General features: G+C 38.4%; 1 protein-coding gene across 2 annotated transcripts in view; it reads right to left on the reverse strand.

The window, feature by feature from the left end:
* zgc:153039 (uncharacterized protein LOC767698 homolog) overlaps positions 1-20,000 on the reverse strand; it is a 92,533-nt gene that overhangs the window by 57,486 nt on the left and 15,047 nt on the right. The window lies entirely within an intron of this gene.

Raw genomic sequence — 20,000 nt, forward strand, 5'->3', positions numbered from 1 at the left:
CTCACATGGACAAGCCACACACTGTGGCGCAATTGTAGAGTCTTCGACTCTAATGCCGACATTCGAGGTTCGATTCCCGAGAGGGGATGCACTGAGTTTGTACGCGCTACCCGATTAATTTTACCTTCGCATCTCCTTGGTTTGGGACGTATGAAAAATATTCGGTTAACGCAGAATCATGTTACGTTATTTTTAAAATGTTTCCCTTTATTAGCACAAGCACAGCTGAGAAGCTTCGATGCATGTACTCCATAACGCGTTAAAAAAATAACGCATTTAATCACACTTTCAATTCCAAGCAAACGGGAACTTTTGTCAATGCATGATTTCCTGGTACATCCATTACACTGATGCACACATCACAGCTACAAAAATGTTAGAGTCGGAATAAAGCGCGTTCCTACGACAGATCATTTCGACTACCCAAAAGAAGCCTTGATAAAAGCATGGTTTTGTGCACACTGAAAAGCAAGCAAAATTAGATGCATTACAGAAAGCAGACTTTGTGGCTCTTACTGGGGATCATTGGACTTCCGTGACCGTTAGTAATTCTAATTACATCTAATTACAAAATGTTCAATGATCACACTGTTTTAGCCTAATGTACAAAATAATTTTGGCTAAGGTTACTCAGAGTTTAAAGATTAAGTTGGTCAAATTACCTTTTATGTTTCTGACTTATTTTTTTAAGAAGAAAAACTGTACTTTATGTTGAAATTTTGGTTATTATTATTTAAAGACAATACTATTCTGAAAATCTACTTAAAGTACTTAAACTACCACTTTATTTTTAAGTCTGCCCAATTTTAACCAGGGATGATATTTTTGTTTCTGTTTTGAATTCAAATGCAGTTTAAAGGCTTTTTTTCAGAAATTAAAACAGCTTCAGTTTACAATATTCATGTACATGTCTATTATTTGATTCTGTCGCCCACTAAAACACTTTTAAATAAAAAAAAAAACATTTGCGATTTGGGGCAAATTTACGTGTGCGATTACATACGATTAATCAAGATTAATTCTTACACAGCCTCTAATTAATTGGATTAATTTTTTAATCGAGTCCCACCCCTAATATGTGGATATATATATGTAGATTTGTATATATAAATGTGTATATACAGTATATATGTAGATATGTATATGTGTATATACAGTATGTATATATATCTGTGTGTGTATATATACAGTATGTATATATATGTATGTGTGTATATGTGTATATATATAACTGTATATATATGTGTATAGATGTGTATATATATATATATATTTATATATATATGTTTGTATACAGTATGTGTCTGTGTGTGTGTGTGTGTATATATATATATATATATATATATATATATATATATATATATAGCAACACTCATGACAGTGACAAAACAATTACATTGTCAATCATGTTACGTTATTATTATTATCCGCTGCCAATCACAGGTATTTTGCTATATATATATATATATATATATATATATATATATGTATAGATATATATAGATATATATAAATATATACAGATATATATATATATATATATATATATATATATATATATAAATAGATACATATGACAACAACACTCAATATCAATGACAAAACAATTACATTAACAATCATCTTACGTTATTTTTAAAATGTTTGCTTTTCTTTTTCATAACTTCTTTAACACACTACTTCTCCTCTGCGAAGCGCGGGTATTTTGCTAGTATATACATATACACATATACAGTATATACACATACACTCACCTAAAGGATTATTAGGAACACCTGTTCAATTTCTCATTAATGCAATTATCTAATCAACCAATCACATGGCAGTTGCTTCAATGCATTTAGGGGTGTGGTCCTGGTCAAGACAATCTCCTGAACTCCAAACTGAATGTCAGAATGGGAAAAAAGGTGATTTAAGCTATTTTGAGCGTGGCATGGTTGTTGGTGCCAGACGGGGGCCGGTCTGAGTATTTCACAATCTGCTCAGTTACTGGGATTTTCACGCACAACCATTTTTTAGGTTTACAAAGAATGATGTGAAAAGGGAAAAACATCCAGTATGCGGCAGTCCTGTGGGCGAAAATGCCTTGTTGATGATAGAGGTCAGAGGAGAATGGGCCGACTGATTCAAGCTGATAGAAGAGCAACTTTGACTGAAATAACCACTCATTACAACAGAGGTATTCAGCAAAGCATTTGTGAAGCCACAACACGCACAACCTTGAGGCGGATGGGCTACAACAGTAGAAGACCCCACCGGGTACCACTCATCTCCACTACAAATAGGAAAAAGAGGCTACAATTTGCACAAGCTCACCAAAATTGGACAGTTGAAGACTGGAAAAATGTTGCCTGGTCTGATGAGTCTCGATTTCTGTTGAGACATTCAAATGGTAGAGTCAGAATTTGGCGTAAACAGAATGAGAACATGGATCCATCATGCCTTGTTACCACTGTGCAGGCTGGTGGTGATGGTGGTGTAATGGTGTGGGGGATGTTTTCTTGGCACACTTTAGGCCCCTTAGTGCCAATTGGGCATTGTTTAAACAGGCTACCTGAGCATTGTTTCTGACCGTGTCCATCCCTTCATGACCACCATGTACCCATCCTCTGATGGCTACTTCCAGTAGGATCATGCACCATGTCACAAAGCTCGAATCATTTCAAATTGGTTTCTTGAAAATGACAATGAGTTCACTGTGCTAAAATGGCCCCCACAGTCACCAGATCTCAACCCAATAGAGCATCTTTGGGATGTGGTGGAATGGGAGCTTCGTGCCCTGGATGTGCATCCCACAAATCTCCATCAACTGCAAGATGCTATCCTATCAATATGGGCCAACATTTCTAAAGAATGCTTTCAGCACCTTGTTGAATCAATGCCACATAGAAGGCAGTTCTGAAGGCGAAAGGGGGTCAAACACCATATTAGTATGGTGTTCCTAATAATCCTTTAGGTGAGTGTATATAAGAGGGGGGACCTAAAAATAACCGGAATTTTGTTGTTGTTAGGTTGGTACTTGTAGTACGTGGTTGGGCCGCTAGGGCGATCTAGTTACACTTCTCACAAGTCAGTCTGTCAAGTGCCATCAGTCTGGAAGGTTGTGCTTGTGTTCAGTGAATTTTGTAAAAGTAGTTTTGTGCAAGTGTCGTTTTTTTACGATGGCCGATTATCGTGAGCAACGCACGGCAGTGAAATTTTGTTTTCTTCTTGAAAAAAGTGTTGCAGAAACTATTGTTATTGAAACGGTATGACAACCCTGAACCACCCACCCTACTCACTGGATTTAGCTCCGTGTGATTTCTTTTTGTTTCCTCGGATGAAAAAAGACTTGAAAGGAAGGCGTTTTGGCGTCAAGAGGTAAAACAAGAAACAACCAGAGCATTAATGGGCATTACTTCAGACGAATTTAAAAAATGTTTCGAACAATGGAACAAACGGTTTGATAAGTGTATTTCCGCCAATGGAGAGTACTTTGAAGGAGACTAATTGTAGTTTGCACAGAAAATTAAATTAAACACGTTTTAAAAATATTTCCGGTTATTTTTTGGGTCCCCCCTCGTATATATACACACACATACATCCACATATATATATATAGGAAAGATTTTAAAAATAACGTAACACGATTGTCAATGTAACCTTTTGTAAGTAGTGCCTGGAGGATTCAATGTGGAGAAACTCTAGAGACCGCGTGTGTATTAACTTGTGGATTTTTCTGGGAGTATTTGGTGGCAGTGTGACTAAGTTGCTTCGAAAGATGGCGTTAGCCGCTGAGCACTACGTTGACAGTCAGTTCATGTGATTACGTGGAAGGCGTGATGATGTCACACGAAACTCCGCCCCCCCACGGCTTTTGAGCTCAACTCCATTACAGTAAATGGAGAAAAATACCTTCCAGTTATGACCATTACGCATAGAATTTCGAAATGAAAACTGCCCAACTTTTGTAAGTAAGCTGTAAGGAATGAGCCTGCCAAATTTCCGCCTTCTACCTACACGGGAAGTTGGAGAATTAGTGATGAGTGAGTGAGTGAGTCAGTGAGGGCTTTGCCTTTTATTAGTATAGAAGTATTCATGGACAAAATATAATTAACATCAGTTTGTGATTCAGATATTTTTACTAATGAATATGCTAAGCACAGTCCTTCACGCGCGAATATTTACCTTATATGGGCAGGCACTCAATTACGTGGGAGGCGTGACGATGAGAGAAGCAACTCTGCCTCCCACGGCCATCGAGCTGCAGTCTATTACAGTATATGGACGACAAAATAGGTTCCAGTTATGACCATTACACGTAGAATTTCAAAATGAAACCTACCCACCTTTTGTAAGTAAGCTGTAAGGAATAAGACCTGCCAAATTTCAGCCTTCTACCTACATGGGAAGTTGGATTTAGTGATGAGTGAGTGAGTCAGTCAGTCAGTCAGTCAGTGAGGGCTTTGCCTTTTATTAGTACAGATTCCATACAAATAAATCAATTTTTACAAAAAAAAACAAAAACAAATAGGATGAAAACAACTTAATCCCCACCCCTAAGAAAGAGAGCATGGCCAGCGGAGTAGAACTTAAAGCTTATAAACATACCTAAATTGATTAGTTTAAAAGGGCATAGACATGAATGGAGAAGAAAAAGAAATGTGGAAAGAATTGCTTCCTCGGTGCTTTAAGAGCTTATTCTAAAATATTATTGATTAGATCCTGCCAGGTTTTGAAAAATTCTGTACCGATCCTCTAACTGAGAATTTGATTTTTTCCAATTTCAAATAGTATAAAACATCGGTTTCCCACTGACTTAAAAGAGGAGAGTTAGGATTCTTCCAGTTTAGCAAGATAAGTCTGCAAGGCAATAGTGTAGTGAATGCAGTCACAGTTTGTTTGTCTTTCTCCACTTTAAGCCCATCTGGAAGAACACCAAACACAGCTGTTAATGGGTTAGGAAGTATTGTGACACCAAGGCTGTCTGAAAGGCATTTAAAAATTTTGGTCCAAAATGATGTTAATTTGCTGCAGGTCCAAAACATGTGACCCAGTGAAGCTGGGACTTGATTGCAGCATTCGCAGGTTAGATCTTGACCTAGGAACATTTTGGACAGTTGTAAGCGAGACAGATGTGCTTGATATATAATTTTGAGTTGAATAATTGTATGCTTTCTGCATATGGAGCTTGAGAGAATTCTCTGCATTGCTACCTTCCACTCCTTTTCTGATATATTGATTAAGAGATCTTTTTCCCATTGTCCTCTTGGATCTTTGAAAGGGAGGGACTGTAAAATAATTTTATATATTGCAGAGATAGTGTCTAAGTCCTCGAAACTGAGCCTGGAGGAGGGTGCAAGATGAGGAAAATCGGGCAGGTTCTGTTTAACAAAGTTCCTAATTTGAAGATAGTGAAAGAAATGTGTAGCTGGAAAGTTACATTTGGATTGTAATTGTTCATCGAATGCAAAGATGTTGTCTATATAAAGATCTCTAAACAATCTAATCCCAAATCTTTTCCAGATACAGTATTAAAAACTGCATATGTTTGCAAGGGTTGAAAGAGGTAATTCTCTTGCAGAGGTGCCACAGATAAAAGATTCTCCATTCTAAAATGCTTTCTACATTGGATCCATATTCTGAGTGAGTGAAGCACTAATGGATTATTAGTAAAATGGCGGTAACTTACATTTGTTGGGGCACAGAGCAGGGAATATAAAGAAGTACTGCAGGATTTTACTTCTATTGCGGTGCTAGCCTGTGTATGTTTATCTATTTGTGTCCAGGTTTTTATAGCTTGTATGTTTGCTGCCCTGTAATAAAACTGAAAGTTAGGTAGAGCCATGCCACCTTCTGCCTTAGGTCTCTAACCTCTCTCTCTCTCTCATTTCTCCTAGGGCACGAAGTAGAAAATGGCCGACAGTGGGGTAACTCGCGTTGAAATCGTAATTGAGGAACTCCAAGCACTTGATGAAAAGATTCAGAAACTCCTGTCCCGACGGAAATACCTGAGAAATCTGAAGGCCCGGCTGTTGGATAAACCGTCCTTGCCATCTGGAACCGGCGAAACATCAACCCCGCGTTGTGCCGACCTCACCCCCGTCTCGTAGGAGCGATGCCGCTGCTGACCTCGGTGGATTTCAGCTATGCAGGCGGGGGTTCAAGGCCAGAGCACCTCCATCGGCACAGGCGAGCATTTTATCTCAGAACCGGTTTGACCCTCTCCGCGTCCCCATTTCGCCTTCAGCACCTGGTGATGTATTAGTGGTAGGTGATTCCATCGTTAGAAACCTTAATGTCGCATGCCCTAATGCAAAATCGTTTGTTTCTTGTTTTCCCGGTGCTCGTGTCCGAGATGTAATGAAACGTGCCAGCAGTCTACGAAAACACAAGGAGAGGGCAGTTGGATCAATCGCCTTGCATGCCGGCGTAAACGATATAAGGCACCGACAATCAGAAATCCTGAAGGCTGACTTCGCAGCTCTGATTAGAGACACGAAGGAGAGGACCCCATCGGCAAAGATCTTCGTTTCGGGTCCACTACCTCTCGTCAGACGATCCAACGAGTACTACAGTCGTCTGCTAGGGTTGAACAACTGGCTACAGGGTTTCTGCAAGAAGAAGGATGTCGGTTTCATCAACAATTGGAATCTCTTTTGGAAAGGCGCGTCTCTTCAAGCGTGATGGCCTGCATCCGAACAGTTTCGGCGCCGGGTCCTCTCCGAAAACATATCGAAGGTAATTCGTTTTCTTGACTATCTATCTCTGCTCTTAACCCCTTCCGAAATAATACTGCTGTGCCAGGACATGATGAATGTTTAATAGAGTCTTCCGTTAAAGTTCACACCATTAATACTGTAATAAGCAATCTCAATGCACGTAGAAAACCTAGGAAATACGGCATAAACTCCAATAATCTAATTAAAATCACTATTTTAGAGGAACAATGTATTAAAACTATAAAACAGATCACAGATTAAACAAAAATACACAGAGCGCTAATAATAATAATTTAGTTCCTATTCCAAATAACAATAACGCACATAGTACTCATCTCTGCACCTCCGAAACATTAAATATGGCACTATTAAATGTTAGAGCTTTAACTAACAAAACGTTTTTTATCAACGATCTTATTAGTGATAAAAAATAGATCTTATTGCACTAAATGAAACATGGCTGAATTCAGATGCGCGTCAGTTTTAATCGAATCTGCCTCCGGATTACAGTTTTACTCATTCAAACCGCCAGGGAAAAGGGGCGGATTGGCTAACATTTACTCGAGCGATTAAAATGTAAAGATGTCAGTTTTGGTAAGTTCAAGTCCTTTGAGTATCTCGCCGTTGTTATTCATGGAGATTCTCAAGTTCTAGTACTATCCGTGTATAGACCTCCTAAATATAACGTCGTTTTTGAGGAATTCTCTGACTTAATGTCAATTTTAATTACTAATTATGACACACTCCTAATAGTTGGCGACTTTAATTTTCATATAGATAATCAGTGTGATCTAAAAGTAAAAGAATTTATGAACCTCCTGGATTCTTTTGATTTGAGACAACTCATAAATCAGCCTACACATAAAGCAGGTCATACATTAGACTTAGTGATTACTAAAGGACTGAAAGTTGATATAAAACAGATCATTGATATTGGTCTATCAGACCATTTTCTTCTACTTTTAATATAGAAATAATGATAAAAACACTCATGAGAAGCATATTGTTAAAAACGCTTCTTTGATTCGCAGCAGCTTTAAAACTTACAAACATTTTAAGCAATCAGTCCGTTTATAGTGCCAGCTATAATAGCGAGGACAATGTAAATAGTAAGGTGGAAAGATTTAATTCTAAAGTGAGAGCTGCTGTTGACATAGTTGCACCTGAAAAGACAGTGAAAAAATCTTCTAGCATTGGTATACCATGGAAGACCCAAAGAGTGTCTGATTTAAAGAGAACATGCCGTAGAGCTGAGCGTCAATGGAGGAAGACTAAACTTACTATCCACCACGAAATATTAAAAGTCAAAATAACAGAATACAATAACACTGTCCGTCTTGAGAGACGCTGCTATTTCTCAAGATTATAAATAACAATGCTAGTAATCCTAGAGTCTTATTTTCAACAATTGATCACCTACTAAACCCAGGTAGCTCAAAGGAATGCCTCCTAAGTGCTTCCAGTGAAACCTGTGAGGCTGTCGCTGTATTTTCAATCAAAAATTAATGATATTAGAAATAACATAGTATATCTCCCCAACACTAAGGATCCCCTAAACCCCAACATCCTGTTATAAACAAATTAAACTCTTTCACTAGGATAGATTTACCTGATTTACAAAAATAATATCTCAATTAAAACCCTCCACCTCGTCCTTGACCCGATACCAACAAGGTTTTTCAAAGAAGTATCAGGCGTGCTAATTGATAATGTTCTTGACATAGTAAATTCGTCACTAGATACTGGGGTCTTCCCAGACTGTCTTAAGACTGCTGTAGTTAAACCCCTACTTAAGAAACATAATCTTGACCCCTCGCTCTTGAAAATTTTAGACCCATCTCTAACCTGCCCTTCTTAAGTAAAGTTCTAGAGAAGGCAGTCATTATGCAGTTAAATGACCACCTAAATAAACATGCTATTCTTGATAAATTTCAGTCAGGTTTTAGAACAAATCACAGCACAGAAACTGCACTCGTTAAAGTAGTAAATGACTTGCGGGTAAATGCAGACAGAGGCCATTTATCTGTTCTCATCCTCTTAGATCTGAGTGCTGCATTTGACACCATTGATCACAACATTCTTAGAAATCGCCTTAGTCAATGGGTGGGCCTCTCTGGCAGTGTCTTAAATTGGTTTGAATCCTACCTGACAGGGAGAAAATATTTTGTTAGTTGTGGGAATTACAACTCGAAGACACATGATATCCAATATGGTGTTCCACAAGGCTCTATCCTGGGTCCGCTGTTATTCTCAATCTACATGCTTCCGTTAGGTCAGATTATCTCAGGGCACAACGTGAGCTACCACAGCTATGCTGATGACACACAGCTGTACTTATCAATAGCACCTGATGACCCTGATTCTATTGATTCACTAACACAATGTCTGACTAGTATCTCAGAATGGATGAATAGTAATTTTCTCAAGTTAAATAAAGAGAAAACTGAAATTTTAGTGATCAGCAATAATGGATACAATGAGGCTATTAGAAATAAACTGGATACATTAGGATTAAAAGTCAAGACGGAGGTAAAAAGCTTAGGGGTGATTGTTGACTGTAATCTGAATTTTAAATCACATATTAATCAGATCATTAGGACAGCATTTTTCACTTAAGAAACATAAGTAAAGTTAGACCTCTTATATCACTGAAAGATGCTGAGAAATTAGTTCACGCTTTGTTTTCAGTCGACTAGATTACTGTAACGCACTCCTCTCAGGACTACCCAAAAAGATATAAATCGTTTGCAACTAGTGCAGAATGCAGCTGCTAGAATCCTAACTAGGAAAAGAAAATCAGAACACATTACTCCAGTTTTGATGTCACTACACTGGTTACCTGTGTCATTCAGAATTGACTTTAAAATTCTGCTTATGGTTTATAAAGCCTTAAATAATCTCGCCCCATCTTATATATCGGAATGTCTGACACCTTATATTCCAAATCGTAACCTCAGATCCTCAAATGAGTGTCTCCTTAGAATTCCAAGAACAAAACTTAAAAGAAGTGGTGAGGCGGCCTTCTGCTGTTATGCACCTAAAATCTGGAATAGCCTGCCAATAGGAATTCGCCAGGCTGATACAGTAGAGCACTTTAAAACACTGCTGAAAACACATTACTTTAACATGGCCTTTTATAACTTCATTTTAATCGTAATTTAACTTAATCCTGATACTCTGTATGTTCAATTCATCATAACAACTATTCATGGTGGCTCTAAAATCGGTACTGACCCCTACTCTCTTTTCTGTTTCTTTTTCCGGTTTCTTTGTGGTGGTGGCCTGCGCCACCTCCACCTACTCAAAGCTTCATGATGCTCCAACAATGATGGACGGATTAAAAGGAAGAAGTCTACGTGACCATCATCATCATCAAGCCCTTCCGTGAGAACCCTAAATCCAAAGAGGACTGTTTCATTTATGTTAGGTAGAATGCCCAGAGGGGACTGGGCGGTATCATGGTCTGGAATCCCTACAGATTTTATTTTTCTCCAGCCGTCTGGAGTTTTTTTTGTTTTTTCTGTCCCCTGGCCATTGAACCTTACTCTTATTCGATGTTAATGTTGATTTATTTTTTACAATTATGTCTTTCATTTTTCTATTCTTTAATATGTAAAGCACTTTGAGCTACTGTTTGTATGAAAATGTGCTATATAAATAAATGTTGTTGTTGTTGTTGTTTATAGGGTTGCTCTTTGGATACGTGGATGTTTTGAGTTCCAAAAAAATGAGGTTATTGTTAAATCTAATTGCTTAAAAAATGATTTATTAATGTATACTGGAATGTTTTGAAATAAAAAAGAAGCTTAGGAAGAATAATTATCTTAACAACGTTAATTCTTTCAGCTAGAATGAGATGAAGGGTTGGCTATCTATGCAAGTCTTGCTTCATTTTTTTCATACAGATGGCAAAATTTTGTTGATAAAGAGCTTTGAGTTTACTTGTGATGTTAACCCCTAGGTATTTAAACTGATCTGCAATGATAAAAGGTAGGGTGTCTAATCTAATATTACAGTAATCCCTCGCTATATTGCACTTCGACTTTCGCGGCTTCACTCCATTGCGGATTTTAAATGTAAGCATATCTAAATATATATTGCGGATTTTTCGCTGGTTCGCGGATTTCTGGGGACAATGGATATTTTAATTTATGGTATATGCTTCCTCAGTTTGTTTGCCCAGTTGATTTCATACAAGAGACGCTATTGGCAGATGGCTGAGAAGCTACCCAATCAGAGCACGTATTACGTATTAAATAAAACTCCTCAATGATATACGATATGCTTCCTGCCCGGTGCTTCGCACACTGCAAAGCTCTAACAGCCCGTATTGATTTTTGATTGTTTACTTTTCTCTGTCTCACTCTCTCTGACATTCTCTGCTCCTGACGCAGGGGGTGTGAGCAGAGGGGCTGTTTGCTTAGAAGATACGGATGCTCCTGTAAAAAATGCTGAAAGACTACCTTCACATTGATCCCTTCATTGCGGGCGCTTTATCGCGGGTGCTTCGTATACTTAAAAGCCCAACAGACCTATTGATTTTTGATTGTTTAAATTTCTCTCTCTCTCTCTGACATTCTCTGCTCCTGACGGCACTCCTTTGAAGAGGAAGATATGTTTGCATTCTTTTAATTGTGAGAAAGAACTGTCATCTCTATCTTGTCATGGAGCACAGTTGAAACTTTTGACTAAAGGGTGTTATTTCATGTCTAGAGGGCTCTAGTAATGTTAAAAAACGTATTTAGAAGGTCATAAACAGGTTTTCTATGCTCTAACCTCGAAAATATTAGCTTTATAAATAAAGAATCCTACTTCGTGGAAATTCATTTATCTGTCTGGAGCGGATTAACCGCGATAAACGAGAGTTTACTGTATAACTGTGCGGAGAATATCTATAAACAGTGTGGGAGAGTTTCTAAGGGCTTAAAATATATAAAAATAACCATACAAGCATATGGTTTCTACTTCGCGAGTTTTTCACCTATCGCGGGGGGTTCTGGAACGCAACCCCCGCGATCGAGGAGGGATTACTGTATATGCTTGAGAATTCACTGGAAAGAGTACAATTTTATTCAAAGACCAGAGATCTTTTGAAATTCTGTGAGTGCTGTTAAGACTGCAGGCACAGAATTTTGCGGGTCTGATTATTACAGCACCATATCATCTGCATATAGAGAAATTTTCTGTTCCAGTCCCTCTCTGATAAACCCCTTTATCTGATAAGCATTTCGACAGTGAACCGCCAGTGGTTCAATGGCGATTGCAAATATTAGTGGTGACAAGGGGCATCCTTGTCTGGTACCACGTTCTAGTTTAAAGTAGTCTGAACAAATGTTGTTAATACAAACTGAAGCTTCTGGATTGATATACAGTAGTTTCATCCATGCACAAATGTTCGGGCCAAACCCAAATTTCTCTTTCTGTAGTGAAAACGTACTTCCATTCAATCATGTCAAATGCTTTTTCTGCATCCAATGATAATAATATTTCTGGGGTGTTTGACCTTACTGGTGAGTATATTACATTAAACAGGCGTCGAAGATTGGAAGATAAGTGTCGACCCTTGATAAATCCAGTTTGATCTTGTGATATTATCGAAGGCAGCACTTTCTCCATCCTTCTAGCTATGATTTTTGAGAGCATTATTCAAAAGTGAAATTGGTCTGTATGATGCACATTGTAATAAGTCCTTATTTTGTTTAGGAAAGATGGTGATTAATGCTTGGCGAAAAGTTTGAGGTAAAATGTGATTGTCTCTAGCTTCTGTAAATGTTGCTAATAAAAGGAGAGTAAGCTGAGTGGAGAATTTCTTATACAATTCTACAGGGTAGCCATCAGGGCCTGCTGCTTTTCCGCCTTGAAGTGACTTTATAGCATCTACTATTTCTCATAGTGCCAGAGGTTTATAGAGTTCCTCCACACTAAAAGTGTCCATTTGTGGTATCTGTAATGTATCCAGAAATGTATTAGATTGTGTGTTGTCTTCTTTAAACTCAGTAGAATATAAGGATTTCTAGTAGTCTCTAAATGTGTACATTATGTTTTTATGGTCAATGATTTCATCTCCGTTCGTGTTGGTAAATACTGGGATTGCATTGCGAACTTCTTGCCTATGCAATTGTTGAGCAATAGTGATGTCTTGATTTATAAGTTAGTTGTTCAGTTTCTTTAGTTGTCAGGAGGTTGAGTTCTGAATGCAGACCCTGCCTTTTCCTATGTAGAGCCTCGCATGTTCTTCATCTATTTTAGTAATTTCGCTTCTTAGCTCTGATACTTTCTTGGTTTCTAATTTATTCCTGTGGGAAAGATATGAAAAAATCTGTCCTCTTAAGAAGGCCTTGAGAGTTTCCCAGAGTATTCCCGAAGACACCTCTGAGAATCTATTTGTCTCTAGGAAGAACCTGTTTGTTTGGATATGAATTCTGTTCAGTTCTGGTCTGCTAATAGAAGCGGGTTAAGACGCCATCTGCAAGGTGAGAGTGTTGGGCATAATGACTTTAGCTCCAAGATCAGAGGTGCATGGTTGGAGATAACAATAGCGTCATACTTGCAAGATTTAATCGTAGGCAAGAAATTATTATCTATAAAGAAATAGTCAATTCTTGAGTAGCAATGATGTACTGGTGAGTAGAACGAATATGTTCTTGAGTTTGGGTTTAGAAACCTCCAGGGGTCTGATAAGTTGTGGTCAGTTACAGTTGTGTAATTGTCTTAGCTGTGTTAGATGTCATCCCCCCTGTGACAGGAGTCCTATCTAAGAGTGGGTTTAAAACACAATTAAAGTCCCCAGCCATTATAATGTTATAATAGTATCTGATCCTGAAGGGAGATATGTGATTGTCATGAAAATTCTCACTCCTCTAGTTTTCTTTGTAAAGCTAGAATGGAACATTTTGCCAGTCCAGTCTTTTTGCAACCGGAACTGATCCTTGCTTAGTAAGTGGGTCTCCTGTAAAAATACTATTTTAGCCTTTAAACCTGTCAGGTGTTAGAATACTTTCTTTCTCTTTATTTCATGATTCAGGCCTTTAACATTCCAGCTCACAAAGTTAACTGTCCCATCATGGAGACATTGATTCTGAATTTTTGATGTCATTTTATAGTCTTAACTGGAAGTGAGACAGCTTTAATCTTCATTTCCAATTTCCCCACAAGCTATTGCCATGCAGCCTATTGTTACGTTGATAGTTGCAATTATAAGGGTTAAAATGATAGGTTAGATATAGCCTGCTCTCCTTCTCTTCCTCCCTTATCCCCCAACCCCCATTTTGCCTCCCCATGTGAGGCTGGACCCCACTTCACAGAGTCCCGATCCTCTGACATACCTAGAGACAGAGCACGTCCAAAACACAACAATCCCCCCAGCAGCGGCGTTTGAGGGTTAAAAGTAGAGATATCTATCTATACTAACACTGACTGACTCATCACTAATTCTGCAACTTCCCGTGTAGGTAGAAGGCTGAAATTTGGCAGGCTCATTCCTTACAGCTTACTTACAAAAGTTGGGCAGGTTTCATTTCGAAATTCTACGCGTAATGGTCATAACTGGAACCTATTTTTATCCATATACTGTAATAGACTGCAGCTCGATGGCCGTGGGATACGGAGTTGCGTCTTGCATCATCACGCCTCACACGTCATCACATGAACTGACTGTGAACGTAGTACATAGAAAACAAGGAAGAGCTCCAAAGAGCGCTGAAGAAAAAACGCATTACACAATTGAGAAGGCAGCAAAAGAATATGAAGCGAGTGACGCATACAAACATATTTATAAGTGCAGCTACTGCGGAAACAAAGCACGGTGTAAACCGTAAGTTTAAATTAAGTTTACAGACACGCTCCCACTGCCGTTTGTCATGCCTACGACGAATACCATATTCACGAGATACAAGTTTAATGAGAAGACACGAGGTATAAACGAGACTTTGGATCACTTTGTAACAGAGTTAAAATTGCTGTAACGAGAAACTTTTAAGTGCCAGGTCTTAGCTAACATTAAATAAAGCCGTGGACATCGCAAGATCACACAACAGAGCGGCTCATGTGAACTGACTGACGAGTGATTACTTTGATGAATCAAACCTGTTCAAAAAACGCATTACACAATTGAGAAGGTAGGAAAAGAATATGAAGCGAGTGACGCATACAAGCATATTCATGAGTGCAGCTACTTCGGAAACAAAGCACGGTGTAAACCTAAACTTTAAATTAAGTTCATAGACAGGCTGCCGCTAGTGTTTGTCATGCCCACGACTAATACAATATTCGCGAGATACAAGTTTAATGAGAGGACGCAGGGTATAAACGAGAGTTTTGATCACTTTGTAACTAAGTTAAAATTGCTGGTGAAGGACTGTGCTTATGCAAATTCCAAGAGACTGTGTTTGTGGAGGGACTGACAGTTAAGGCGGGTGGGGGAGTCACGTCATCATCACCCCTCCCATTCATCTCATTTCATTCACTTCATTTCGCTCCGAGCTGAGCTCCGCACCTCACGCGGTCTTGCTGTTCTTTTTCCTTAGTGTTTAGTCCTCTCTCCTTTACTGATTTGTATAAAGGAGAGTTGAGATCGTCAGGGATAGAATAATGTTTGGCTCAAACTCAGCAAAAGTGTGAGAGAAACTTTTAAGTGCCGGGTCTGAGCTAACATTAAATAAAGCCGTGGACATCACAATCCGAGAGACTGTGTTTGTGGAGGGATTGACAGTTAAGGCAGGTGGGGGAGTCATGTTATCATCTCCCCTCCCATTCACTTCATTTCATTCACTTCATTTCACTCCGAGCTGAGCCCCGCACATGATGCAGTCTTGCCGTTCTTTTTCCTTAGTGTTTAGTCCTCTTTCCTTTACTGATTTATATAAAGTAGAGTTGAGATCCGAGAGACTGTGTTTGTGGAGAGATTGAGAGTTAAGGCGGGTGGGGGAGTCACGTCATCATCTCCCCTCCCATTCACCTCATTTCAATCACCTCATTTCGCTCCGAGCTGAGCTCCACAGCTAACGCGGTCTTGCAGAAGCAACTTCGTCACGCTGCCACCAAATACTCACAGAAAAATCTACAAGTTAATACACATGCTGTCTCTAGAGTTTCTCCACACTCTGAATGTATTCCTCGCATCCCCTTATACCCTCTGATCTCCCATTTCAATTCAAATGCTTCCAATTTCCAGTAAGGCTCTGCTTCACAATGACAATTAATAAGTCTCAGGGACAGACCCTACAAAAGGTTGCCATTGATTTGAGACAAGATTGCTTTTCTCCTGGACAACTATATGTTGCATTCTCAAGAATAAGCTTGCACAGCTTGGTAATATTACAACTGGAGTGCTGAACTGACAACGTGGTATACAAAGAGATCCATAACAAATAGTTATTGGTATATTTTCCCTCAGTTTAAAAAGTTTTTTTTTCTTCTTAATAAAAATTTAAAAGCAGTACTTCGCCTCTCTAGTATATGGATTTTGATTGATATATATATATATATATATATATATATATATATATATATATTGTGGCAGTAGAGGGCAGTAGTGCAGACTCCAGACACCAGATAAAAGTCCACGACCTTTTTATTTTCTTTTAACACAGTGCACCAAGCACCCTCCACACCACATATATATTTAAATACAATAAACAATACTCTCTCTCTCTCTCTCTCTCTCTTAACAAAACCCTCCTCCTCGCCCAGACACTTGCTCCTCTACCTCCCAGCTCAGCTCAGTGTCTGGACTGAGGCACCGTCCTTTTATAGCCCCTGACCCAGAGGTGTTCCTATCCCAACAGTCTACAGTTCCTTATTCCTTCCGGGTCAGGGCAAACAGTCCTTTTCTTCAACCCGGGAGCACGCCGGACCTTCCTATCACGCGACCATGACGTACTCCCGGTCATAGGGTACAAAGAGTCCATAAGCCCCCACAGCGACTCCTGGTGGCCCCCAAGGTATCCAGCAGGGCTGTGTATAAACACTGCAAGGTCCATAAGGCCCTGCTGGACCTCGGGGCACGATCCTGCTGTCGGGAGAGCTCCTCCTGGCAACGTGGGGGTGCGGACCGGCATGGAAAGCCAGCAATCCTCCACAATATATATATATCTATACTAATAAAAGGCAAAGCCCTCACTCACTCACTCACTGACTCATCACTAATTCTCCAAGTTCCCATGTAGGTAGAAGGCTGAAATTTGGCAGGCTTATTCCTTACAGCTTACTTACAAAAGTTGGGCAGGTTTCATTTCGAAATTCTACGCGTAAGGGTCATAACTGGAACCTATTTTTCTACATATAATGTAATGGAGTTGAGTTGGAGATGGCGTGGGGGCGGAGTTTCGTGTGACATCATCACGCCTCCTACGTAAGTACGTAGAGAACAAGGAAGAACTCCAAACAGCGATGAGCACAAAACCCCATTTCACAATTGAGAAGGCAGAAAAACATTATGAAGCAAATGATGCATACAAGCATATTCATAAATACAGCTACTGCGGAAACAAAGCACGGCGTGAACCGTAAGTTTATATTAAATTAAGTTCATAGACAGGCTGCCACTAGCGTTTGTAATTTAGTGCCTGCCCATATAAGGCCGTCCATCAGCGGCAATCCAATACAAACACTGCCGGTAAATATTCACGTGTGAAGGACTGTGCTTATGCAGAGGAAGATGAGATGGTCAGGGTGGTGTTTGGCACAAACTCAGCGAAACTGCGAGAGAAACTTTTAAGTGCCGGGTCTTAGCTGACATTACACGAGATGGCACCAGCACAGCTGGGAACCTTCGATGCAAGAACACCAAGCAGCTCACGTGAACTGACGCAGTGCACAGACAAAAAGCAACAGTTCCAAAGAGTGCTGAACAAAACCAATTACACAATTGAGAAGGCAGCAAAAAAATATGAAGCGTCTGATACATAGAATCATATTCATAAGTGCAGCTACTGCGGAAACAAAGCACACGGTGGAAAAAGTCAATGTCCCGCTAAAGGAAGACAGTGTAAAAAACCGTGCATGCAGTTTGTCACATCTCAGATAAAGAGGAAGACGAGCTGTTTATTGATGCAGTAAGAAACTAATCGATGAATGAAACCTCTTATCTTTACAACGATTGACAAACACGGAATGTAACTTGAACACAACACATCGTACAAATATGACCCTGATTGAAACAAATAATGATAATCAAATCCTTGATGACAGCAACATTCAATAACACTCACAAAACAATTACTGTATATTGACAATCATGTTACGTTATTTTTAAAATGTTCCCTTTTCTTTTTCATAACTTCTATTTCTCCACTGCGATACGCGGGTATATATATAAATATATATATATACCCCGATCTACAGTACATACTCGCATAGACAAGCCACACGCTGTGGCTAATTGTAGAGTCTTAGCCTCTAATGCCGACATTCGAGGTTCGATTCCGAGAGGGATGCACTGAGTATGTACGCGCTACCCGATTCATTTTACCTTCGCATCTCCTTGGTTTGGGACGTATGAAAAAATATTCGGTTAACGCAGGATCATGTTACGTTATTTTTAAAATGTTTCCCTTTCTTAGCACAAGCACAGCTGAGAAGCTTCGATGCATGTACTCCATAACGCGTTAAAAAAATAACGCATTTAATCACACTTTCAATTCCAAGCAAACAGGAACTTTTGTCAATGCATGCTTTCCTGACTTCCCGAGCGAAGCCTTGATAAAAGTGTGGTTTTGTGCACACTGAAAAGCAAGCAACATTAGATGCATTACAGAAAGCAGAATTTGTGGCTCTTACTGGGGATCATTGGACTTCCGTGACCGTTAGTAATTCTAATTACATCTAATTACAAAATGTTCAATGATCACACTGTTTTAGCCTAATGTACAAAATAATTTTGGCTAATGTTACTCAGAGTGTAAAGATTAAGTTGGTCAAATTACCTTTTATGTTTCTGACTTATTTTTTTAAGAAGAAAAACTGTACTTTATGTTGAAATTTTGGTTATTATTATTTAAAGACAATACTATTCTGAAAATCTATTTAAAGTACTTAAACTACCACTTTATTTTTAAGTCTGCCCAATTTTAACCAGGGATGATATTTTTGTTTCTGTTTTGAATTCAAATGCAGTTTAAAGGCTTTTTTTTTTCAGAAATTAAAACAGCTTCAGTTTACAATATTCATGTCCATGTCTATTATTTGATTCTGTCACCCACTAAAACCCTTTTAAATTAAAAAAAAAAAAACATTTGCGATCTGGGGCAAATTTACGTGTGCGATTACATACGATTAATCAAGATTAATTCTTACACAGCCTCTAATTAATTGGACTAATTTTTTTAATCGAGTCCCACCCCTAATATATATATATGTGGATATATATATGTAGATTTGTATATATATATATGCGTATATACAGTATGTGTATATATATATATTTATATATATATGTTTATATATGTGTCTGTGTGTGTGTGTGTATATATATATAATATATATGTATATATATATATGTATATATATATGTATATGTGTATATATACATATATATATATGTGTATACATATATATATATATATATATATGCCAGCAACACTCATGACAATGAGAAAACAATTACATTGTCAATCATGTTATGTTATTATTAAAATGTTTCCTTTCTTTTTACTTCTCGCTGCCAATCGCAGGTATTTTGCTATATATATATATATATATATATATAAATAGATAGATATGACAACAACACTCATATCAATGACAAAACAATTACATTAACAATCATCTAACGTTATTTTTAAAATGTTTGCTTTTCTTTTTCATAACTTCTTTAACACACTACTTCTCCGCTGCGAAGCTCGGGTATTTTGCTAGTATATATATATATATACACAATATGTATGTATGTGTATATGTATGTATATATATATATATATATATATATATACACAGTATGTATGTATGTGTATATATATATGTAGATATCTATACTAATAAAAGGCAAAGCTCTCACTCACTCACTCACTCACTGACTCATCACTAATTCTCCAACTTCCCGTGTAGGTAGAAGGCTGAAATTTGGCAGGCTTATTCCTTACAGCTTACTTACAAAAGTTGGGCAGGTTTCATTTCGAAATTCTACGCGTTAGGGTCATTACTGGAACCTATTTTTCTACATATAATGTAATGGAGTTGAGTTGGAGATGGCGTGGGGGGAGTTTCGTGTGACATCATCACGCCTCCTACGTAAGTACGTAGAGAACAAGGAAGAACTCCAAACAGCGATGAGCACAAAATGCCATTTCACAATTGAGAAGG

Source organism: Polypterus senegalus, chromosome 1 (genome assembly GCF_016835505.1).
Source record: "Polypterus senegalus isolate Bchr_013 chromosome 1, ASM1683550v1, whole genome shotgun sequence".
Classification (NCBI taxonomy): Eukaryota; Metazoa; Chordata; class Cladistia; order Polypteriformes; family Polypteridae; genus Polypterus; species Polypterus senegalus.